The sequence below is a fragment of the Corapipo altera genome, unplaced genomic scaffold, assembly GCF_003945725.1.
Source record: "Corapipo altera isolate COAL_440 unplaced genomic scaffold, ASM394572v1 2, whole genome shotgun sequence".
NCBI lineage: Eukaryota > Metazoa > Chordata > Aves > Passeriformes > Pipridae > Corapipo > Corapipo altera.
In genome coordinates, this window is record NW_020884890.1 from 2,763,809 (window position 1) to 2,785,719 (window position 21,911).

Here is a 21,911-nt window from a genome sequence, read left to right on the forward strand (position 1 = left end):
GTTAATCTTCCTGGATCCTACACCTCTCTCTTCTATTTGCAATCAAGTGAACCACTAAAGTGAGTTCTTCTAAGGCTTTTGATTCATTATTCATAGTACTAGCTGTTGTTGGCTCACCCAAAACACAGTACAGCTCATGTCTCACTTTGCAGCTTCTTGGAACAAAAAACACAAGGAAAGTGAAAACAGAAAATATTTTCATGGCATTTTAAAAGAATGAGTTTTATGTACTTTCTTCTGAGGCCACAGAACGATTTACAGATGAGTTTCACAGTTCTGAGCTACTCTGTATTTCCATATTTGGAAGAAGAGCATTTCACCTTTGCAAGACATAATTTTCAAAGCACTTTCTCATTGTCTTAATAAATGTGGACAGTTAATTTACTGTCCATTTTATGACAATGATGTTTGAACACTTGGAAGCACAAATCCTAGTTCGCATTGTCCTCAGCCTATCCTTTGAACCATCTACCTTCCTCATCCTTGCTTCACCCAAGCACAACAGAATGCCAGCTTCTGAAAGTTCACTTGTTTGAATTTAGAAATTGCAATGAATCCTGAGAGAACAAATAAAACAGTTCATCTCTATGAAGTGTAGTGTACATTTCAGTCATCTTAAAAAAAAACCCTTCAAAACCTGTAATACACCTTTCATATCTGTGAGAGAAACATTATACTCATGCTTCATGGGTGAAATATTGAATATTTATAATGATTCATTAAGCCATACTCAAGAATTCTGGAGTGACAAGGGTAACTGGATTATTTTTTTCTCCAGTAATTAAGAAAAACAGAGTTGAAACATGATGAGCACATATTGTGGCAATTTTAACAGGAAATTCAAAACAGCAACTTGCATATTACATGGTTATTTGGATACCTCTGTCAAGTTTTGTTTTAAAGAAAAAAAGCTTGAATTCCACATCAGATTTTGGCAGTTTGCTTCATGTTCTAGACATTTAAAAGTAAATACAGACCTTTAAATCTGTGTTTATCAGTGTAGGAAGTATTTGCCAGAGGCTGAAATGGTTAATGGTTTAAACATTGTTAAGATCACCAAAACACTTTTGTCCACTGTAGCAAATTGCAAAGAAACAGCTGCTCACCGACTGATGCCCACCCCTCCCTGAATATGCCTACTAATTTGGACTGCAAAAGGACCTTGAGACAAGCTAGTACCATTGTCCAACTACCCCAGGCCAAAGGAGAAGGATATATCCACCAAGTAAGAGATTGAAGTGCTAACATCTGACCACCTGCAGTAACTGTCAGGTGCTGTAAGAGACTGGTGCTGATGGCTCATGCACTTGGATGGCTGCTTTGCTGGTGATGCACAGAGTGACCTCACAGGTGCAGAAGGGTGTGCATAAACTGCAACTACAAACTGGACTTCTGTTGGATTCCAAATTTTAGATATGAGAAAAGAAACTACTAGGTTTAAACAGAAAACCTTGAGTCACAGAAGCTGGGGAAAAATGTCTGTTTGAGGGACAGACCAGATGTCACTTGTTTGGAATGCTCTGCCAAGGAACAGGGAGATGGTGCTCTGATGTTATCAGACCTCTGCATAAACCCATTGTGTTCTCCCCTTCTGCATGTGTATACTCCATAACCTGTTGCGTATGTATATCCAATATCGAATCTCCCTGTAAAATCCCCCAAGATAAAATAGGGTCTCTCTTATGATGTAAGGGCTAAGACCCAAAGTTTGTAATTTAGGATTTCCCCTTTACCTCATCCCTGGAAAGTCCTCAATTGTAACAGAATGAATATACAAGTCCCCTGTTAAATATGTAAATCCCAAACCCTTTAAATATGAAGATGTGAACCCAATAAAGCATTCCAGTTCCTGCCTCCTTCCTGACCTTCCCAGACTTCAAGATAAGAGAAGAGGCTGATAAGAGGCAAATCCTGCAAGGTGGGATAGTCCTTCTTGTCATGCCAATGTCCTCCTTTCCATGATGATTTAGCTGTGAAAATCTCTCTGGTGAGCACTGAAGACATTCACATGTAACCTGAGCTGTACATCTGGCATGATGGACCATAAGAGGCCTTGTCTGATTCAACTACATTGACCTAAGTGACAGCTGAAACATCTTAGAAGGTGCCAAAGGCTTGTGAAATGTTCCATGATCCAGTATTACATCATCCAGGGGAGGTACAGGGGCTGTTTCCATGTAGCCTCCACACTATAAAAACCCCATGAAATGGGAGTTTTGTGGACTCTTTCCCCCCACCACTTGGCAGCTACACCCTGCAACCACTGAGAATACCAGAAGAAGAGGATCAATCAAATGTGATTGGAATCTAGAGTGGTGACATCTTTTTTCTACTTAATCTGTTTCTCTGTCACTCTCTCTCCCTACCCAACTCCCTTTCCCCTATCTGTCTCTCCTTCCTTGAAGCCCTGTTAAATAAAATCCGTCCTATTGCCTTTAGCACATGGTCTTGTTTACACCTTAATTTGGGCAAAGGCATTTCTCTAATAATTTTAATAGAATCATAACAGTATTAACAAAAATTAAAAGATGTGGTGGAAGACAAAAATACTTCTTTCACATTTTTTCTACATAGTAACTTTTTCACTTTCTGCAAAAGCCTAGATTAACTACCACAGAAAAGAAACACATAAGCAAAACAAAGCACTCTTTGCTGAAGATCCATCAACTGTATGATGTTGCAAATCATTATAAATATTAAGAATAAGGAGAAAAGTGCCATGGAGCGCCATTTGTAGTTGAAAATCTGAGTATTTGGAAAACAGGGTGATTTTGAGCCTTATTGTTTTGTTAATGTCTTCTCTGACATTTTTCCAGCAATGTGGAGTAGAGGATAATTTAACAGGACATGTATAATCTAAAGAGAAACACACTTTTTATTTGAATTGCCATTATTGATCACAATATCAGATCTCCAGTCTGAATATATTTGGCTTCATAAGGAAAGTTGTGGTATCTTACATGTGTACTGGATAATTCAGTAATGAACAGGTGCTAAATAGAATTCTCTGGAGCTAAAATAGTACTGACTGAGTTTTTACATATTGGTTTCAGCAATTGACTGTAATGGCATTATTCTTGTCATGCCTACATAAAATATACAGGTAGATTAGATGAGTAGAATTAATCTGTCCAAATGAAGATGCCTACAGTATGAACATCTGAATGTCAGATAGACCTTGTGGGATCTATTTATGTTGAAAGGAGAGAAAATAGGTGCACTAGAGTACAATTCATTTAATGCTGAACTTGAAATCAGAAGGTTCAAAGCAGGTCAGATGTACGAAAATCAAGGACTAGGAACCAGGACAACTAGGTTAGAGGTAAACATGCACACTGTGTACATCTAAGATGAGATGATTGATGTCCATTTCATACTGGAAGGACCAAGATTGATATAGTCCAACCACATGTCTCAACTTCAGTGAAGTTGATGCCCAACAGAACTAGTTCAATGGAGAAAAGAAATTACTCAAACTAGCTTAGTCTGAATTGTGGGAGTTATTGATTCCCATAATATTCTTTTCATTCCACAGATACACAAGAGTATCATCTGAGTTACACAGTTTAATCAACTGGGATTATACTGATCTGCGAATTAGAAAATTGGAAAAACATGGAAAAATGTCTGAAGGCATCTTGGAACGTTTATGAAAAAAAATAGAAGAAAGTAAAATTTCCAATGTGTCTATATAATGGTAAGCCTGACAGGATATAGAAACCCTTTTTGTCATTTAGATCTAATGAGCAAAGTCTTTTATGTCTGGCTAGACATGGAGAAATTGTGACAGTGGAAAGAGCTCATGTGTTCAGCAGAGTCACTGAGGCTTACTAGGATAGGTAGCATCAAGTTCTGGGCTAAGTCTATGAAAAAGCTGAATGGAAACGATACAAATAAATACTGAACTCATTCACTGAAAAGGGTATCTCTATCTCAGCCACTGAGGAGGGGCAAGAATGTCTGATCTTGGCAGTAGCAATTCAGTTTGCAGTTAGCACATTCATGAAATATTGAGGACCAAAATACAGGTAAATACACTTTGGCTCCTAGGAGGGTATGTTATGTCAGTAAATTGACACAAGAAACCATTACCAATCTCACATGAGAAAGATATGTGTTAGCAGAAGATTTGATGTAAATTTCCTTAGGCAGAAATCCTACATCACTGTTCTACTTGCCAATCTAAAGGTTAGTGACTGAAATTCTTAACACTGTGTTAAATACTATGCTTTTTGGTTCAAGCAATTTCTGTTATGTGTCAGAAGTTAATGCGTGTGTGTGTGTGTGTGTGTGTGTGTGTTTGTACACATGGTTATTTCAAGAGAACTATTTTGCTAAGAAAGTTGTAAAGGAAATTTTTGCTGGCAAACCCTCTGGAGGAATGTGAGGGGGTAAGCGTTTATATAACACTAATTAGTTCCATTCCTGTACTGGGGTTTGTGGGTGTGCTTTAGTGAATGAAGTCATTGATAAAGTGCTCCATAAAGCACTTTATGTTGTGCTGGGTTGAAAGCATAATGTGATATCACCAGGAACAGAAGTATACATGAGATTCAACTTTTCTGACACACTCATTAGTATGATTATTGCAAAAACTTGAATATGATAGATGCTGACCTGAGAATAAAAACTTTAGCAACCATTTGTTGTTATCTTGCTCAATCTTCCAGTTAACCACATGGAAGCAGTGAGACTGTACAAAAAACACTTTAAAAACATACTCTTTTCATGAAACAACACAATTAGGCTCTCTTCTTTTATCAGCAAGAGACCATACTTCTACTACATAGCAGCCACATATAGATTTTCTTTTATGATAATCAAAAATAGTGTACAATGTGCAGAACCTATCACAGGAAACATGAAATGTTCATTCCCCTTTTTCACTGAAGAGATGGGAAAGAGATGGAAATCCATCCTAATTTAGAATCTGCTTTTCTCCTCCTCAGCATTTTGCACTCTGTGTGCTGTAACTCTTGCTTTAAGGCCTGTCAAGCTTGTTTACAGAAGCATCGTCCCCAGAGCAAACAAGATAGCCAAAGCCAACCAGTTCAAAAGACAAGGAAGAAAAAACCCTCAAATGTACGATGATGCTGTTCTGTGGAGAGAACTTGGATTCTTTAATCACTCAGTATTGTTTCTCAGGGGCAAAGTTTCTCATCCGTCCCTTTTCTTCCCCCTCTTCTTACCCACAGATAAAGGGTTTAGCCCCCTTGCCATCTCATGCCTACCCTTTCCATCCTCCCAGTTCTGTAAAACACAAGAAATAAACTCAAAGGAGGGGGTGGGGGAAGAAACATAGTTACATAGGAACATTCCATTTTTTCCAAGCATTCCACTAATCATTTTCCTGCAAATACCTATGTATTGTTCCTTGTCCCTAGTTGCTTTCATGGCCCTGTTGCAAGCTTTATAAGTTGGAGCCAAAGAGCAGGCCAGCTGACCAGGTAGAGCCTCATCTCCATCTGCCTCCTGCAGCCTCAGTCCTCCCTAAGAGAGATGGATTACTTAATCACAATTATATTGTGCCAGTTTTTTCCTTTGCAAGTCTAGTATCTTTTGGGAAAGAGACAATTACAATTTTAAAATAGAGCTGTTTGAAGCATTCTATTTAATTCAATAAAGTGTAATGGCAAATGGTATTTTAAAATAACCTTCTTAAGATGGTATAAAAAAATCAATGAAAATCTATTTCCCTAGCTCAGTTGCATCATTAGAGAAGTTACACTTTTTGCATTCATATCTATGGGGCTTTATTGGTTTGATCCTAATTCAATCTTATACTATTCTTTCTTAAGGCATGCAAGAACACTGACAAGGGAAAAAAAAGGCAAACCATTGCTATAAGGTCCCATAATCACATTTTACAAAAATATAGAGTCTCAGAACATAATGTTTAGTTTCAAATTTCTGTAAAATATTAGCTTACTACCAAAGCAATAAACTCTAATAATGAGAGAGGTCAAATTTCAAAAGTCATATTTTTCAATGGTTAAATTCCTTTTTTTCTTAGTTGTTTTGTCAGGTAAGGCAAGAAGGTATATCAGACATAAGATTTGAGCTGGAAATACCCTTATTTATATGAAGAAAGCTAACACATATAAGCTGTATCCTGCCAAAAAAAAAAAAATGTTAAAAGGATAAAAAAACCCTACCACTTTTTGTTTCCCTGTCCCCAACATGGTATTCAACATATGACACAAAATGAACTTTCAAGCAGCATAACCTTCCCAGGTCTGAATTTTTGTTTGTTTACATTTTCGCACTAGTGCAGAGGAGCACCAGGTCTCCTGGTAGATATGACAGGTGTGTCATACCAAGAGCTTTGGTGATACCCAAAGTCCCCTAGCTCTATCTAGTGGATGGAAAGGAGCATCTTGCTTTCCACATAAGAGCTGCTTAGTACTTTTTTTCACATATTCGACTGCAATATAAATACCTTCCCTTTTCATTTTGAATGCAGTTACACCTTCTATGAATTGATTCAGGAAACAGCAAAACTAGCTGTATTATTTTAGAATACTTCTGTTTTGCTCCCCATGTAAAAATAATAATGAGATGGGTGTATAGAGAGAAATAGTATTTTTGGAAGTAACTGATATTATTGGACAAAAACAGGACTTTTTTTTAGTCACACAAGTTCTTCTGTGGAGTTATAGAAGAATTTTTTATGTTTTGGATGAAACTAAATCTTCACCCAAAAATATTTTTTTCTTCATTTTCCCCCTCTTTTTTCCTTGCATTGCTAGTTATGGTTATGACTCTTTTGTTGTCGAAGATACTGTTTGCCTCCTCTTTACTCAGTCTTGCATAACTATCATAATGACAATAACACCAATATAATAAATAATATCTTTAAAATTTTCTTATGACAACTTAATATGGCTTTTTTCATAATTTTTATATATTATACCTATTAAAACAAAATTAAATGCAGTGGGAGAGGAAAATGTTTGCAGATGTCTATTAACTAATAACAGCGTTTCCTCTTGAAATTTTTCTGTAAATCCAGCCCAGGCTTCCACCTACTCCTGCAAAGCCTTGTACAGGGAAGAAGACCTGTGTGTGGATTGCCAAGCTGGGAACATGGCAAAGTTGGGCAGCACAGCGTAGCCCTCACTCTGGGCTCAACAGATGGCCAAAGGCCTGGCATAGGGTAAGGGGGAAAGGTAAGAGAGAAAGACTTTGGTAAAGGTAAGGAATTCCTTCAAACCCCAAGGGAAAAAATAGCCTTTTTCATTAAATTTAAGAAAACTGTTAAAATCATGTCCCCTCACAAAAGCAAGAGGAGTTCAATGAGATTTCAGGTGAGGTCCCTCTTATACCTCCCTGAGCAATATACTCACTCATTTCTTAAGATACCTGTCAGAGTGAAGGATGTAAAAGGGTATTGTTGAGGTTTCTTTACCATTTCTTTGTTGTCGTCACACATTGCACAAGTTTAATGCATATTTAGGGTCTCCAAAATTAACTGATATTTGCCACATGAGCTAATTTTTAAGGCCTACAGGAAATCTATACTTGTGTTGAATGTAGCTGGAAACTTGTTTACGGAAGTGAGAAATAAGTCTTTGTCTTCCAAGAACTCTCGTTTAACTCTGCACAAAGTTTGGCTTTTACTTTTGATCAGTAAATCCCTCTATAGTTCAACTTTTTCCACTACCACAGCATTGATCTGCTGAAACATTTTAAATAACTTCCTTTAACTTCTCCACAGAAAGTCTTCCAATCTAGATAAGGTTTGTTTGAGAAGCCATCAACTTCTTGATGTATTGTCATGTCAGCAAAGGACCAGGGCTATAAAATCTTGGAAGCAGAACTACTCAAATCTAAATAAATTGGGATGATCTCAGGAAAGGAAAAAAGAAGTGAAAGGAAATGAAAGATCATTGCTCTAAATGCATGAGAAAAGGATATATTTTACAGCTGCAAGAAGAGACATTCCTAAGTTACATACATTTTTAGTTGTGTAACATCCATCTTCACTCCAACAAACTAAAATGCACCAGTGAAAATCTTTTTTCCCCATTATAATTGTGTTTACACTAATATTTACAACAACAAATATTATAGAAAATGGTACTGCTAAGTATTGTGATTTTTTTAGTTAATATAGTAATTTTTTAGGTGAAGTGACATAGCTTTACAAAAATAGGTAAGTTTTATGTATTAAAAATATATATCATCTTTTTTAACATAAAAGTTTTTCTAACAAAGATACTCCTTCTTCTCCCAGGCTTCATACTCTCCAACCTGCAACTAGTATCACCATAACACAAAAAAGATTCTAACATGGACCTAGCCTTAAATCAGTACCTTTTAAATCTTCTTTTCCTGGCATTTTTCAAAGTATAGACACCTTGAAAGGTCTTCTGCTAGAGATAGTGGTTCCACTAAAGCAAATTTTACCTTAATATCCTTAATCAGCTCTAGCAGATCTTGGTTTAGACCAAAGATCTTGATAGTCCCATGGAACAGCATATTTTGATTAAATTAATTTATTTTGAAACAGTAGACATATGCATCACAGTTTTCATAACATGTAATTCTGCTCACAATCAATCTGAATAATTGCTGAAGATCAGAGATGAAACAACTCTCAAAGATGAGAAGAGGTAGTTTGGTTTAGTGTTTAGCTGTACACCACCCGAGTTTTATCATTAATTACTGTCTTTGCCTGAAACTGAAGAGAATGTTAGAGGAAGTCTGGTGAGAGCACAGTACTGTCTTGGGAGAGAATGCTTAGAAAAAAATGTACTATAATGAAGATGTTATTGTGCTGGGGGTAGGAATATCTCTGTTTTCTTTGGTGCAAGACAGTGATCCATCAGAATCATATCAATTCCAACATATAGTAATAATTGAATAAATTCTAATATTGATCTCTCCTATTAATATTGTACATGGATTCAGATGTTGTTGATTTAGCTTTTTGCCTAAATCAAAAAAATATACCCATTTACACAGTTTTGATATTATATAAGCAACTAGTTAATTTTAAAAGCCAGAATGAAAATAGGAATATTATCAACATTTTGCAATTAAGTAATTTCACAGTAAAAACTCTACAAAATGAGGAAGGACTGTAAAACTGGACACCTTAGAAACCTACTTTGATGAAAATTTTCAAAATTTCCAAGACTTTTTCTCCTTTTGTGAAATTCTGCAGAAAATCTAAAAACTCATAAATAGATAACAGTAATTTATTCTGCATAGAATGCCACTTAATTGAATCGTAACTTGCATAGTTGCAGCTCCACCATTGAAAATGATGAATGAACCCATCAGATTTCTTCTTCATTAGGACAAAAAAAAGAGTCTAAAAGCCTCTACAAATTCTGAGTCTTTTTGTTGACAACATGAAGTAGCTGTGCATAATGCATAGATAGTGATTAGGTATTTATTTGATATACTGAAACACTGCTACCTAACAGTTTGCAGTGCATCAGCCTCCTGAATAGAGGCTCAAATATAATGTGTCCTTATAGACAAATTTTATTTGCACATTGTGAAAATACTGACTGAAAAACTCCCAGGGAAGTTAAATGCTTCCAGTCTTTGGCCAAAGTGTTTTCAGCATTTATTTCTTGGACCTTTATGTGACTATTCTTTATATTGCTGAAGGGATATCATTTCACTCCCACCATGTTAAATTATATAAATAGCTACACAGATTGTAAACCATATATTTCTGCCTCTAAGTGCTATGTCTATTGCACCTTGCCTATTAGGATTTAGTCATTACTAGAGATCATGAGCTTCATTTCCAAATTGTTTGTGACTGCAGCTTCTCTTGCTTGCCTCCAGACACACAACTGCAGATACAGTAAAAAAAACAACTGCATTTCTGTACAACACTCTCTTATATCTCTTACTATCACTCTGCTTCCAGTTGTAATTCCTGATTTGTAGACTGCTGCTACAGGCAGTCTGTCAATGCAAGTAATGAGTCATGCAGAGCAGTACAAAGTGCCGAGGCAAACAGGGGAAATCAGTTACAGGCTCAAGAGGGCTGCAGCCAGGAAGGCAATATGTAGACTTTAGACAGTGGCCATATATCTGAGGCATAGCTGAAGATGTAAGCCTTTTCTCTCTCATCTAGTCATAGCACAACTGGCAAAGATAGAATTCGTGATGGGAACCCAGGTCATCCCAAGAGGGCTGCAACAACAAATCAGCAAGAACAGACCGCCAAAGGGAGATCAGGTAAGGGGTCCCTGTTTAAAATATGCTAAATGAAGAGAGTAAGTGCATGGTAGGGACTGAATCCCTTGCATTCAAAAAGAAACAATTCCAAAGCAAGAAGGGAAAAGAAAGAAAGAAACTCTCTTTTTAAGGCTCAGTATACACATGGAAGTTGATATATTGTATTGGCACACTTTTGAGTTGCAATTTATATGGAAAAACTAGTATGTTTGATTCCTCCCTCTCCTTAAGGCAGATGAATGTGACAGTGAAGGAATGGCTACCAGTGTGCCTCAGACATAGACATGGTCTTCAGGAATATGTCTAAACTGATAATTGCAAGAGATCTTCTAGCCACCAGTACCTAGGCCACACCCTGTGTTGTCCTTTACTGGGATGAATACTGATCATAGATTAGTTTGGGTTGGAAGGGACCTTTAAAGGTCACCTAGTCAAACCCCCTTGCGATGAACAGCAACATCTGCAAATAGATCAGGTTGCTCAGAGCCCTGTCCAACCTGATCTTGAATGTCTGTAGGGATGGGGCATCTACAGCCACTCTTGGCAACCTGTTCCAATGTTTCTCCACCCTCATTGTAACAAACTTCTTCCTTATATCTAATCTAAATCAACCCTTCTTCAGTTTTAAACCATTACTGTTACATTGACGTACATCAGCTTCCCCTCATCCTGCTTCGCCTTAGTTTCCGTGAGATGGAAACCTGGGCATCCTCTACCAGAAATGAGCCAAAGCACATAATAATCTTTTCCCATTCTGGATGATCAAGGAACAAGACTCTTTTCCTCTTAATTCTTGTAAACACAAACATATAGATGAGTCATGGCTCATACTCACTTACCTTTTAACGGGAAAAATATAATCTACTCTACCAGTAAGCAGAAAAATCGCTCCTCATCACACCTCTGACAGCATCACTGTGTCAATAATGCAAAGATTACAGATGGTATTTGTTCCATGCTATTTTTGGAGACATCGGTTTCCCCTCAGTGGTGAACAGCATAAAAGACAAGAGTCTATACCACGAAGGGTGAGTATGACAAAGTCTGTCCTTCCTGAGAGCCATCGGTTTCAGTAGACTCATCTGATTGTGTATCCTGTTTGCTGTGCAGAGAACAACTGAGTAGATCATATATGAAGATCAAATTAGGGGCTGAACTGTTGGGTTAAATTTTGTTATCACCTGTACTTACAGAGCAGCTCTACTTGTTGGTGGATTTAAGCTGACATAAAACGAGGGTAAGTACAACAAGGGGCAAGTCTCCAAACACTAAGGAGTCTTCCCACTCTTTAGGATAGTATTGTGTAAAATGAAGGCATCCAGGAGAGGATTTTGAAATGGAAGGGTATGAAAAAAGAGTGTCTTTAGATTTTCACAGTAAAAGGTCCAATATGGAAAAGCTGACATTGTAGCCTACTATGTCAGGAATCATGTTTAAAGCATCAGATGAGCTAAAATAAATCTTATTAAAGCTAATAATTTCTTTCATTGTTATTATTTACTCAGGAAAATAATGTATTGATTTTGAAAAAGCAGAATGAGAGGGGTTTTTTCCACTTCTATCTTTAAAAATGTAAAATCTTACAGGGCAACAGTTTAAAGAGGTTAAAAGGTATCTGGTAACCGAATGCCGTGATTATTTGGGGTCATTACACTAATATAAATAAGATTACAGATATCTCACTGAATGTAAGATTTGGTTTCTGTAAGAATCTTATTTTTTTTCTTTTCTCCATGTTTAAATTCTTAATCTTAGTGTGTATTTAAATTGGGTTTAGAATTAAATACACATAGATTGTGTCTACACTATAACAGGTGAAAGAAATGGTGGGGTTTTTTAACAAAACTGCATTTCTGTCAGGGAGAACTAAAAGATATCTTTGTCTGCATGATGTAGAGAGAAATGGCTACATAGTAACTCATCCAAAATCCCAAATAAAGATTAAAAATGTAGTCAATTATGCACTTAGTTGGCAGAACAGCTCTTAGCAGAAGAAATGATACACAAGAGTAATGAAAAAAGGATATTTCAAAACTTTTTAATTTTACATAACCCATAACAGAATAATTAATTATAATTGTGGTAATTAATAGCTCTGATTTTGACTGGTATAAGAGAACACATAAATATTAAAAAGTTCTATTCTTGCATGGGAGAAATAAGGCATGTTTACAACACAGTGATTCACAGACAGAAGACTAAGAAAATACTAATTTTATTTTTCTTCTTTCCAAGACAAGGATACAGCAAAACAGAAGGAGATTAATGAGAATAAAAATAATCTTGAAGTTTTTTTCTCTTTTAGTAGGTGGCAATTAAATTTTATGATTTTTTTTAGACTTGGTGCTATGCTGTTTAATTATCCATTTCTTTATGTTCCCATCTCCACTCATAACATTGCTGAAGGAAAAATATTTTCATGGTTCTGTTCCAAAGAGTCTCACTTGAATAATTTGGTCTTACTAAAAAAAAAGTACATAGATATTAGTAGTATTTTAAATTTTGCAAGTCAGCAAGAAACACTGCAAAGTTAAACCTCAGACTAATTTTTTCTATTAACCAAGAATATTTAAAATAAAAGTCTTGTCTGTGTTCAAGGTTCTTAGAAGTATACTCATAGCCACCAGAAAAACTAAGTTGGATACAAATGTGAATGCCATCAAATATGTGAGTCTTCTCTCTTAACCTCTGAAATATGGCCAGTAAAACCAGCAAAATACCCAACTATATTGTCTTTCTATTACATCTCTCAACTAAGAAATAAATTTCATGGGAGCTTTTGGGAAACGGTTGCTTCAGAAATTGTATGCTGTATTCTGAAATTCGGTAGATGAGCATCTTACCACAATGTCAGGTTGCACAGAACTGCTGGGATAGTCATCTACTTAATGAGACAAAATTAAGATGATGTCAGTGTTTTACTGTCAGCTTGAATGTGTGTGTTTTGGAGTTTCCTAGTCAAATTTAAATTTGATTACCTAAATATTTTTTACCCTGTAAATAAGATGTGATGTGGCAGAAGCAAACTATGTGGACTTTTCTCCCATTTATTTTGCTCTGAGTTTATGGGCATTTATCCTGTGTATGGCTCTGTCCAACCTCATTTTTAATATAAATTATGATGTATGGGGAATCTACACTGTGCTGGATCCAGCAACCCAAGAGAGGCGAGGCTGTCACAGCTTCATTGCATAAGTCCAACATGCACACAGAACACACATATATACCTCATAGGTACTCCTGAAACAGTCCTGAGAGGGGCCCAGTCAGAGTGTTCCTTCCTCTGAATACTTAATTTGTGTTCCCACATGCTGAGGGGCTCTATTCTTCTCTGGGGTTGTGGAGACAGGCTCATGGTAAACTGAGATTACCCAGAACAGGGTATTATTTGGTGTTCCCTCTAGGTACCATTACTTCTCTGTGTTTCTGTGTGTACAGACAAGCTTTTGTGACATAACATACAGATGCTGGTGCTCACACAAACTAATTTTGTGTCTAGTAGTTGATCAGCTTCAGGAAATGCTACACTGAGAATGTGCAGAAAGACAGAAAATGTTAGAAGAGTTTGCCTTTGGGATTATCTTTGACAAAGCTGATGTTTCAATACCTCTTTCCATTTTGTTTCCATAAGGTCATGATTTTATGAAGCAACAGGTTTCCAGCTCACACAGTGCACCCAGAGAGACACAGCATCCTCTCCTATCACAGAAGAGCAATAGTTGACCTCTGTCTTTTCCCAAGATTTGTAACTTCAAAGAGCAGGTAAAATGTAAGCCAGATATTGTGTGAATAATCAACTGGTTTCAACAAGACAAAGAGATTTTGCTTTGCGTGCTGCCATTTTTGAAGGTGCCCAATGCAGTGCATAAATTGAGAATATATCTCATACAGGCAGTATGAGCTGCATGGTCGGTGCTGACAGGACCAATGTTGCCCTGCTATCAGGATAAGCAGGGTAAGCAGTCAGCAATAACATCCACTTCTCTTCATTAAAGCACCAAGGTGGATAGTGCAGACCTTTCAACCATGTACTTCCCTCTGAGCAAGTAAACCAGATCCACAAAAGTAACCCATTAATACTTTGTGACATCTCAAGATTTAACAAAAATGATACCAGATGACATTGGTATTTCCTTTGTCATTCCACACAACTCCTTCTGAAATCAGCACTGAGTGTTTGGTTTGAGTGGTACAACAGGAAAAATGACAGAGATGTTGCTGGCATCCAAAATTCTGGGCATACCAAAGACTACCCATAGGCTCCAAGAAACAGCCTGTATGGTTTCTAGATTTTAACAATATATTAATCTCTTTTATTCCTACATGAGAAAGAACTAAACTAAACAACCTATAGATCCATTGATGCTGCAAGTGACTTTTGCTGAGTCCTCATCCAAATGACAGGCTACACTGTCTTTTCTGGAGTCAAGTACATTGGCAGGGGGATTACAGCAACATTTCAACTGCAAGGTAACACCCATGGGACAGAGCAAGGATCTTTGGACTTCTCAGATCCATCAGGACTCAGCTGAAGCAGCAGCTGAGCAGATGGAAAACTGCCATCTGCCAGATGCCATTGTAATACCAGACTTTTTTGCTTTTTGATGTGTTAAAATAGATTATACATTGGTCCTATAGCATACAGTGACTCTTCCAGATCTTAGAGTCAGACCTTTATTGCAATGACAGGTTAATTCATCACTGAAGCCTACAGTAAGTCCAGAGAAGCCAACAATTAGGCTGAGTGACCACTGGTGGTTTCATATGTGGCTTCTATAACTAGTATTCTATGTCTCAGTGCAATGATATCATTTGACACTGCTGGTCATGTGTACTTCAAGGTCAAAAACATTCTCTGAGTGGGGAAGCTCCATCAACATGCTGACCTTCCCAAAGCTTCGTAAGTCATCTCTAAAATAACTTCTACTTGGAAACTGCCTCTAGAGACATCCTTCATAACCATTTCTTCATGGTGGTTCATGTGCCAGGTATTCAGCTGGATGAAGGATGAAACGCTTTGCCTGAAGCAGCCATATGATCTCTTTGTTTACATTTTCCCATGATGAACAACAGCTTTTCTTTCGTGTTCTTCTGGGTTTATTGATGCCTGTACATCTGCATGAATGTTCCCTTTCCCCTTCCAACCCTCAGCACACCATATTTAGAGTGCAAACAGTTCTGTATGCATACATCCTTAAGAGCACTCTCCACAGTTTTCAGCAAAAATATTAGGAAAAGAAAATACCACAGTGATCTGAAGCTACTCATCAAAACAAAACTAAAGTAAGTTTTAAACGGATGGTTTTGCTGAGTTTCCTCTGAATGCTGTTTTGTTTAGTGTCTACTGAAGACTACACTGAATGGGAAAGTATCCCCAAAAAAGAAGTGAAAATTACTTTCAACTATTTACTTAATGAATGCATATGCTGCTAAGGCAACATACAGAGCCTCGGGATTAGTTCATCCTCACTGTCAAGCAAGGTCAGTAGGCCAGCAGTGATGAAGCAATGTGCAGAATACCTATGCTAAAGGGACCACCTCACTGCCTTTTGATATTTAACATTCTTTTGTTAATATGTCCCTGCGTGTTGCAAAGCTACCAGGTTTCCAAGGAGAATTGTGAGCATCCCAAAGGAAGCACAAATTTGAATCAACAAAATGTGCCCACGTTCCTTGTACATCCTCAAAGTCAAATTGATTTACCATTTTCCTTAACTTTACCAGTCAATGACAGATACCCCCATATCACTACAGTAATAATAATGATAGCCCAAACAAAGCAAGGTGCTTGATGGGCCTTGCTATAACTTAGTGATCTATTGTATATTACATGGGAGCTTAAAGGTGAACCCTATTATGAATCTCTATGATTTAGCACATATTACAGAGAAGCTTAGCATGTAATTCAGTTGTAAATTTATATTGATCTGCTGTACAATATACAGAACCTTATGGCATAGCTTCATTGTGAGATTTTTCTTTCTCATTTCCAGTATCGTGCAGCTGTGACTGTAGCTCCAGTGTGAAATGCTCTGATTTACAGGGGGCACAGGCGACCTCAGTGTGAGACTCTGCTGTGAACCTTTCATGATGTGCTCACTGAGTCTTGCTGGAGCATAGGTTGGACTTTAACAACTAACTGATGTTGCCACATGCCAAAGTATGTTCAGCCAATGAAATATCTAGATGTAAAAAACAGTCTCCAGAGCACAGAATCTGGATTAAAGCACATTTGTTTCTAATCCAGCCACTATGACACATTTTCTCCAAGACATTTAATGCCCAGGCTTACTCAGTATGCTACGTGTGCCTCATATCCTCCAGTTCCCAAACCCCTCAGATTTGTCTACCTTTTCCACAAAACTCCTAGTATTATCAAGACTACACATCATTAGTTCCCCCTCCAAAAACTCCAAGATTTTTAGCTTATGCACTGTCTTTCACCTAGGTTTGTCTTGGGCCAGGAACATAAGTATTCAAATAGCAGTTTGTGGTGGGTTGACTGTGGTCAGCAACCAAGCACCCCACAGCCACTCACTCACCAACCTTTCCATCAGGATGGTGGAGAGAATTGGAAGAGCAAACACAAGAAAAACTCATGAGTAGAGATAAAGACAGTTTAACAAGTGAAGAAAAGAGGAAATAAACCTCCAGGTGATGTAAAGACAATCACTCATCAACTCCCACAAGCAGATCCATGTACAGCCAATCTCCAAGCAATCTCTACTTTGAAAGACTACTTCCGAGATTTATTGCTGAGCACAGCATCATATTGTATTGTACATAATATTGCTTTGGTCAATTTAGGCCAGCTGTTGCAGCTCTGTCCGCTCCCAATTTCTTGCTCACCTCAGCCTACTTGGTGGAGACACAGAGTGAGAAACAGAGAAAACTTTGATGCTGTGTAAGTCCTGCTTAGCAATAGCTAAAACACTGGTGAGTTACCAACACCGTTTTACTCACAAATCCAAAACACAGCACTGTATGGGCTTCTGTGAAGAAAATCAACTCCATCCCAACTGTTGAATAGTGTCTAAGAAAGCAGGTTTCAGTAAGGTTGTCCTTAGCCTTAACTTCGAGAACTTAAACAATACAGTATAGAAAAGAATGTAATCTTTTATTTGCTCTTTGGAGACTTTTATCTCTTGCCACTGAGCAAACAGTGGTGCTGTAGGAGCTAAGATCCTAACTGGGGTGTGCCACTTAATGCCTAAAATTCAGTGGGGTGAGTCTGTGCCCAATAGTTTTGAATTCAATTTAATATTTTACAGAAAAATATATACACTCTACACCATGTAGAGTGTGTATGGAAAAGACACAAAAAAAAGTGCAATGTATTAACTGCAATTCTGCAAGTGGTGGCAGGTTACATCTCAGGTATACTGTAAGCCAAACAAAACCCCAAACCAAACCAAAACAAAAAAAAGAGGGAAAAACTAAGGACATAATATTTACCACGAGGGAATATCATAGCCAGTGTGAGAGGGTATAAGGCTCTATTTGTGGATGTTGTTATGATGAGAGCTTAGTGTCAACAAAGAAATCAAAAAGCACTCTGAAATTACAGATTAAATTGAGCAATTGTTATTGTATACCTTCAATCAAAAAAAATTGCTTTGTAGTTGCAAACTCATCCAAGTGATTTCTCACTTTCAACCAGTCATTCTTCATCCAGGATCTGGTCTGCTTTTCTCAGGTGATGAATTAGAGCTTGCACAAAGCGCTCTCACTTGGTCAGCCCTCTTCACATCTTTCTACCATTACTCAATATTAATGCACATGTTTAGTGGAATTCCTTGCAAATAGTTCCTGTCCTCTGCTTCATTTACTGCCATGCCTTGGACCACATTTGTATGTTTTCCACAGATGGTGCTATTAAAATCTGTCAAAACAGCTGAGTTCCAGAGCAGCTAAATTAATGCTCTTTAACAACCTTGCATGAACAACTTTATTTCAAGCATTTGAAGAATTTGGAACATATTTAAGCCTTTTAGTTAAAAAACCAACCAACCAACCAACAACAACAAAAAAAACCCTCCATGAGAATGTTGCAAAGAAAGGGTTGGAGAACAAGGATTGTTAAGACTCGAATATTGCAACTTTGGGAAGAAATTCAGTGTGAGAAAAATGTGAGTTGTGATAGAAGACTTGCAGGGCAAAGCCATATAGATATATGTAATCAGAATCACTGAAAAATGGCTATCCCATGTGCTGACTGATATTTAGAAGATTTATCTAAATTCCATTAATTCAAAGTCTGGGTAAAGTTATGTTTCTGCTCAGAAATAAAAAGGTGGTTGGAATAGGTGTGTCTAGGGTGTGTTTATTCACTATGTATTTATGATTTTCTTGCAGCAGATATGAAAAAAATGACACAGCAGTATAGGTGAAATAGAAATCCCTATAAGCAAGCAGACTTCCCAAAGTACTTAAATAAGATGGAAATATGAAAAATATTTCAGTAATGGCCTACGTTAAATTACAAAAACTGAATACTTCCATTAAATGATTTGTGCTTTTGTTGAAATGTTATTTAAGAATACATAAAGATGATATAGACATACACACTAATGTAGATACAAGCCTTTTACTGCATTAAGATTTAGATGGTGTTAGCAAGAATGAAAACAATATTTTGAGTCTTACACTGCATCCTTTACCTGAAAAGGCCATGCAAATGTAACAGTTAATTAAGCTTAACTAAGCAAATGACAAAGATGTGCATCAAATTTTAGCTGCCACACTATCTTTTTTTAAAAATGTTGTAAGTACATATATAAAATGCGTGGGTATATTTTCATGGGGTGTCATTCGGCACAATGTGAGAGCTTGAGATCCCAGAGGAGCATTGCACAGTGCACTGCTGCCCTCTGGCTGGAGCCTGAAAGAAGAGAATCTGAATATTCACTTGTGTGTGTGGTATCAGCAGCTTGACATGCTGGAGAAATGTTAATTAGTAAATCAAATTCTCTTTTCATATCTCTCAAAACCTGAAGCCTGATTAGGAGCATGATGTTTCCAAACTGAAAATAAGCTATTATATGGAGGGCTCTGTAGCCTTTGTGTTATTTTTATCATCCCATATCACTAAATAGATCAAGACATGTTGTGAAAAAGGAGTGTGAGGTACTGTTCGCTGCACACATTCAACACCAAATTTACCTGAGCAATGATAGTAAAGTGTTTCAATACCTTTTCACTTTTTCATTACATGATGTGACTAACTGTAGCTGTAAGCCAGCTTTTCTGATGGCTTTGCTAGTCTGTATCTTCTGGTCTGTCTTCTTCCTGCATACAGTCATTATTGATGATTTCTCCTGTTAAAAATAATGCAATTTGGCTATTCTTTTACCTTCAAAAATAGAAAAAGTTTTTTCTTTTCCTACAAACCCATGAGTAAAGTCTAACACTCTGTTTCATGATCACACAGAAACACGAGACCTCAGGAAGCAAGGAAAATTAGCCACCCTATTATACCTGTTAACATCATGCAGGTACCAATCAGGATGTACTGTCTTGGTATATCATAAAATACACTTTGGAGTCTCCTACCAAAATGCTGCCACTTTCCTAAGACATCTACCTTATGTAGGTACTGGTTTCATTCTCCTTAACACTATGAAGTAGTTCAGACTGTCTTATCTCACTTTCCTTAATAAAAACCTGCTGTTCTGTTCTAACTGCAATGGACAGGAAGAAAAGATAATATTCTACTCCTTAGCTACATCTTTTACAACCTGAAAACCATTTACTGATCTACCTCTTCTTAGAAATTCCTGAGCTAGTGAAATGTACTCAACCCAGATGCGGCTCTGAAAAAGCATGTACTGAGGCTATTCACATCCTTATCTTAGTGTATTATCTTGCACTTACTCTTGTTCAAGTACACATTTTTTCCAGAACATTTCTGAAAGTTGTTAACACCATTTTTTTCTTTGTATCTTGTTCTCTGACATAAGTAGTGAAAACAACAACCACCACCACCACCCAAGTCAGGTGTTTTCAAGGACAGTATTCTTTTCTAGAAAAAAAAGTTATTTCACTATTTTGAGGGAATGTTTATTTAGTGATTATTAATGGTATTGATCAAAACCTTAGCTAGCCTAGCAACTGTTTATTTACCTGCATATATTGAATTGTAAACTTCCACGATGCCTTTAACATGCTTGCATTGCAAAAGGTTCTTTCCAAAATGTTAAATGGTTTATGAGTTTATAGAAATGCTCTTTGTAATTCTTCTGTGTTATGGAATCAAAGCCTAGCACTGAAAAACATGTAGAAAAAGCAGTCCTGGTGTAGTTCAGTGTCAAAAGTAGTACCTGTTTGTCAACAAAGATATAAATATCACAGGATCACAAGATCTTTTAGGTTGGAAAAGACCTCTGAGATCATCAAGTGCAACCTTTGACTAGTCACTAGATCAGAGAACTGAGGGCCACTTCCAGTTGTTATATATATATATATATAATATATATATATGCTTAAAGCTGAAAAGATTAAAGGATGCTATATTAATATCAGAAAGTTCTTATATAAAGCTTTTCAACATCTGACTGTAATATACAACCAGTAAGTCTGCTTCATAGGGGACCCTACTTAAATGCCTCTGTGCAAATGTATACAGCCTGGGCAATAAACAAGAGGAGTTAGGGTTGTGCATATACCTGTAGGGCTATGACTTTACTGGTATCACAGAGATATGGTAGGATGGTTCCTATGACTTTCGTAACAGAAATACTATGATTGGTATGGGCTTAATTACATACAAAAACTTTTGTGTGTAAAAGCATCACAAGAAGGACTTGGAGCTGTTTGCTGAACAGAAGCTCAACACAGCCCTACACTTGCAGTGCAGAAAGCCAACTGCATCCTGGGCTGCATCAAAAGAAGTGTGGCCAGTGGTCAAGGGAGGTGATTCTCTCCCTTTATCTAGTTTTCATGAGACCCCACCTGGAGTGTTGTGTCCAGCTCTGGGGCCTCCAACGTAAGAAAGGAATGTGTGGGAACAAGTTGAGTCAGCCCCACACCTGCGTTTAGCTGATGAGAACCAAAAAAGGAGGATCGACTGGTGTTTTGACAAAGAGAGTGCTGTGTTCTCAAAGCTGAACGCTGCTTAACAGTCTGCATGGTCTGCATGGTTTTCTCATGGCTGAAAACAGTCACAACATGATATGAGTGTGAATGTGTGGGATCAAAACACCAGTTTAGAAAGATCCTCAGAATTCTGGTTAACAAAAAGACACCACCAGGTGCTGTTTAAAAAGCATATGAATAAAAGGGAAATGCAGAAAGAGAGCTGGGGAGAATATCGAAAACAGAATCATGGTGTGTGCAGCCTCATTTCTTCATTGCCCATAGGCATGGATCTCTTAGAGCAAGTCCAGAAGAGGTCATGAAGATAATCAGAGGGATGGAGTGCCTCTACTATGCAGACAGGCTGAGAGAGTTGGGACTGTTCAACCTGGAGAAGAGAAGGCTCTGGGTTGACCTTATAGCCCCTTCCAGTACCTGAACCGGACTTACAAGAAGGTTGGGAAGGGACCTTTTACAAGGACATGGTGGAATGGTATCACACTGAGAGAGGTTAGAATAGACATTATGAAGAAATTCTTTTCTGTGAGGGTGGTGAGGCACTGGAATAGGTTGCTCAGAGAAATGTGAATGCTCCATCCCTGGAAGTGTTCAAGGTCAGGCTGGATAAGGCT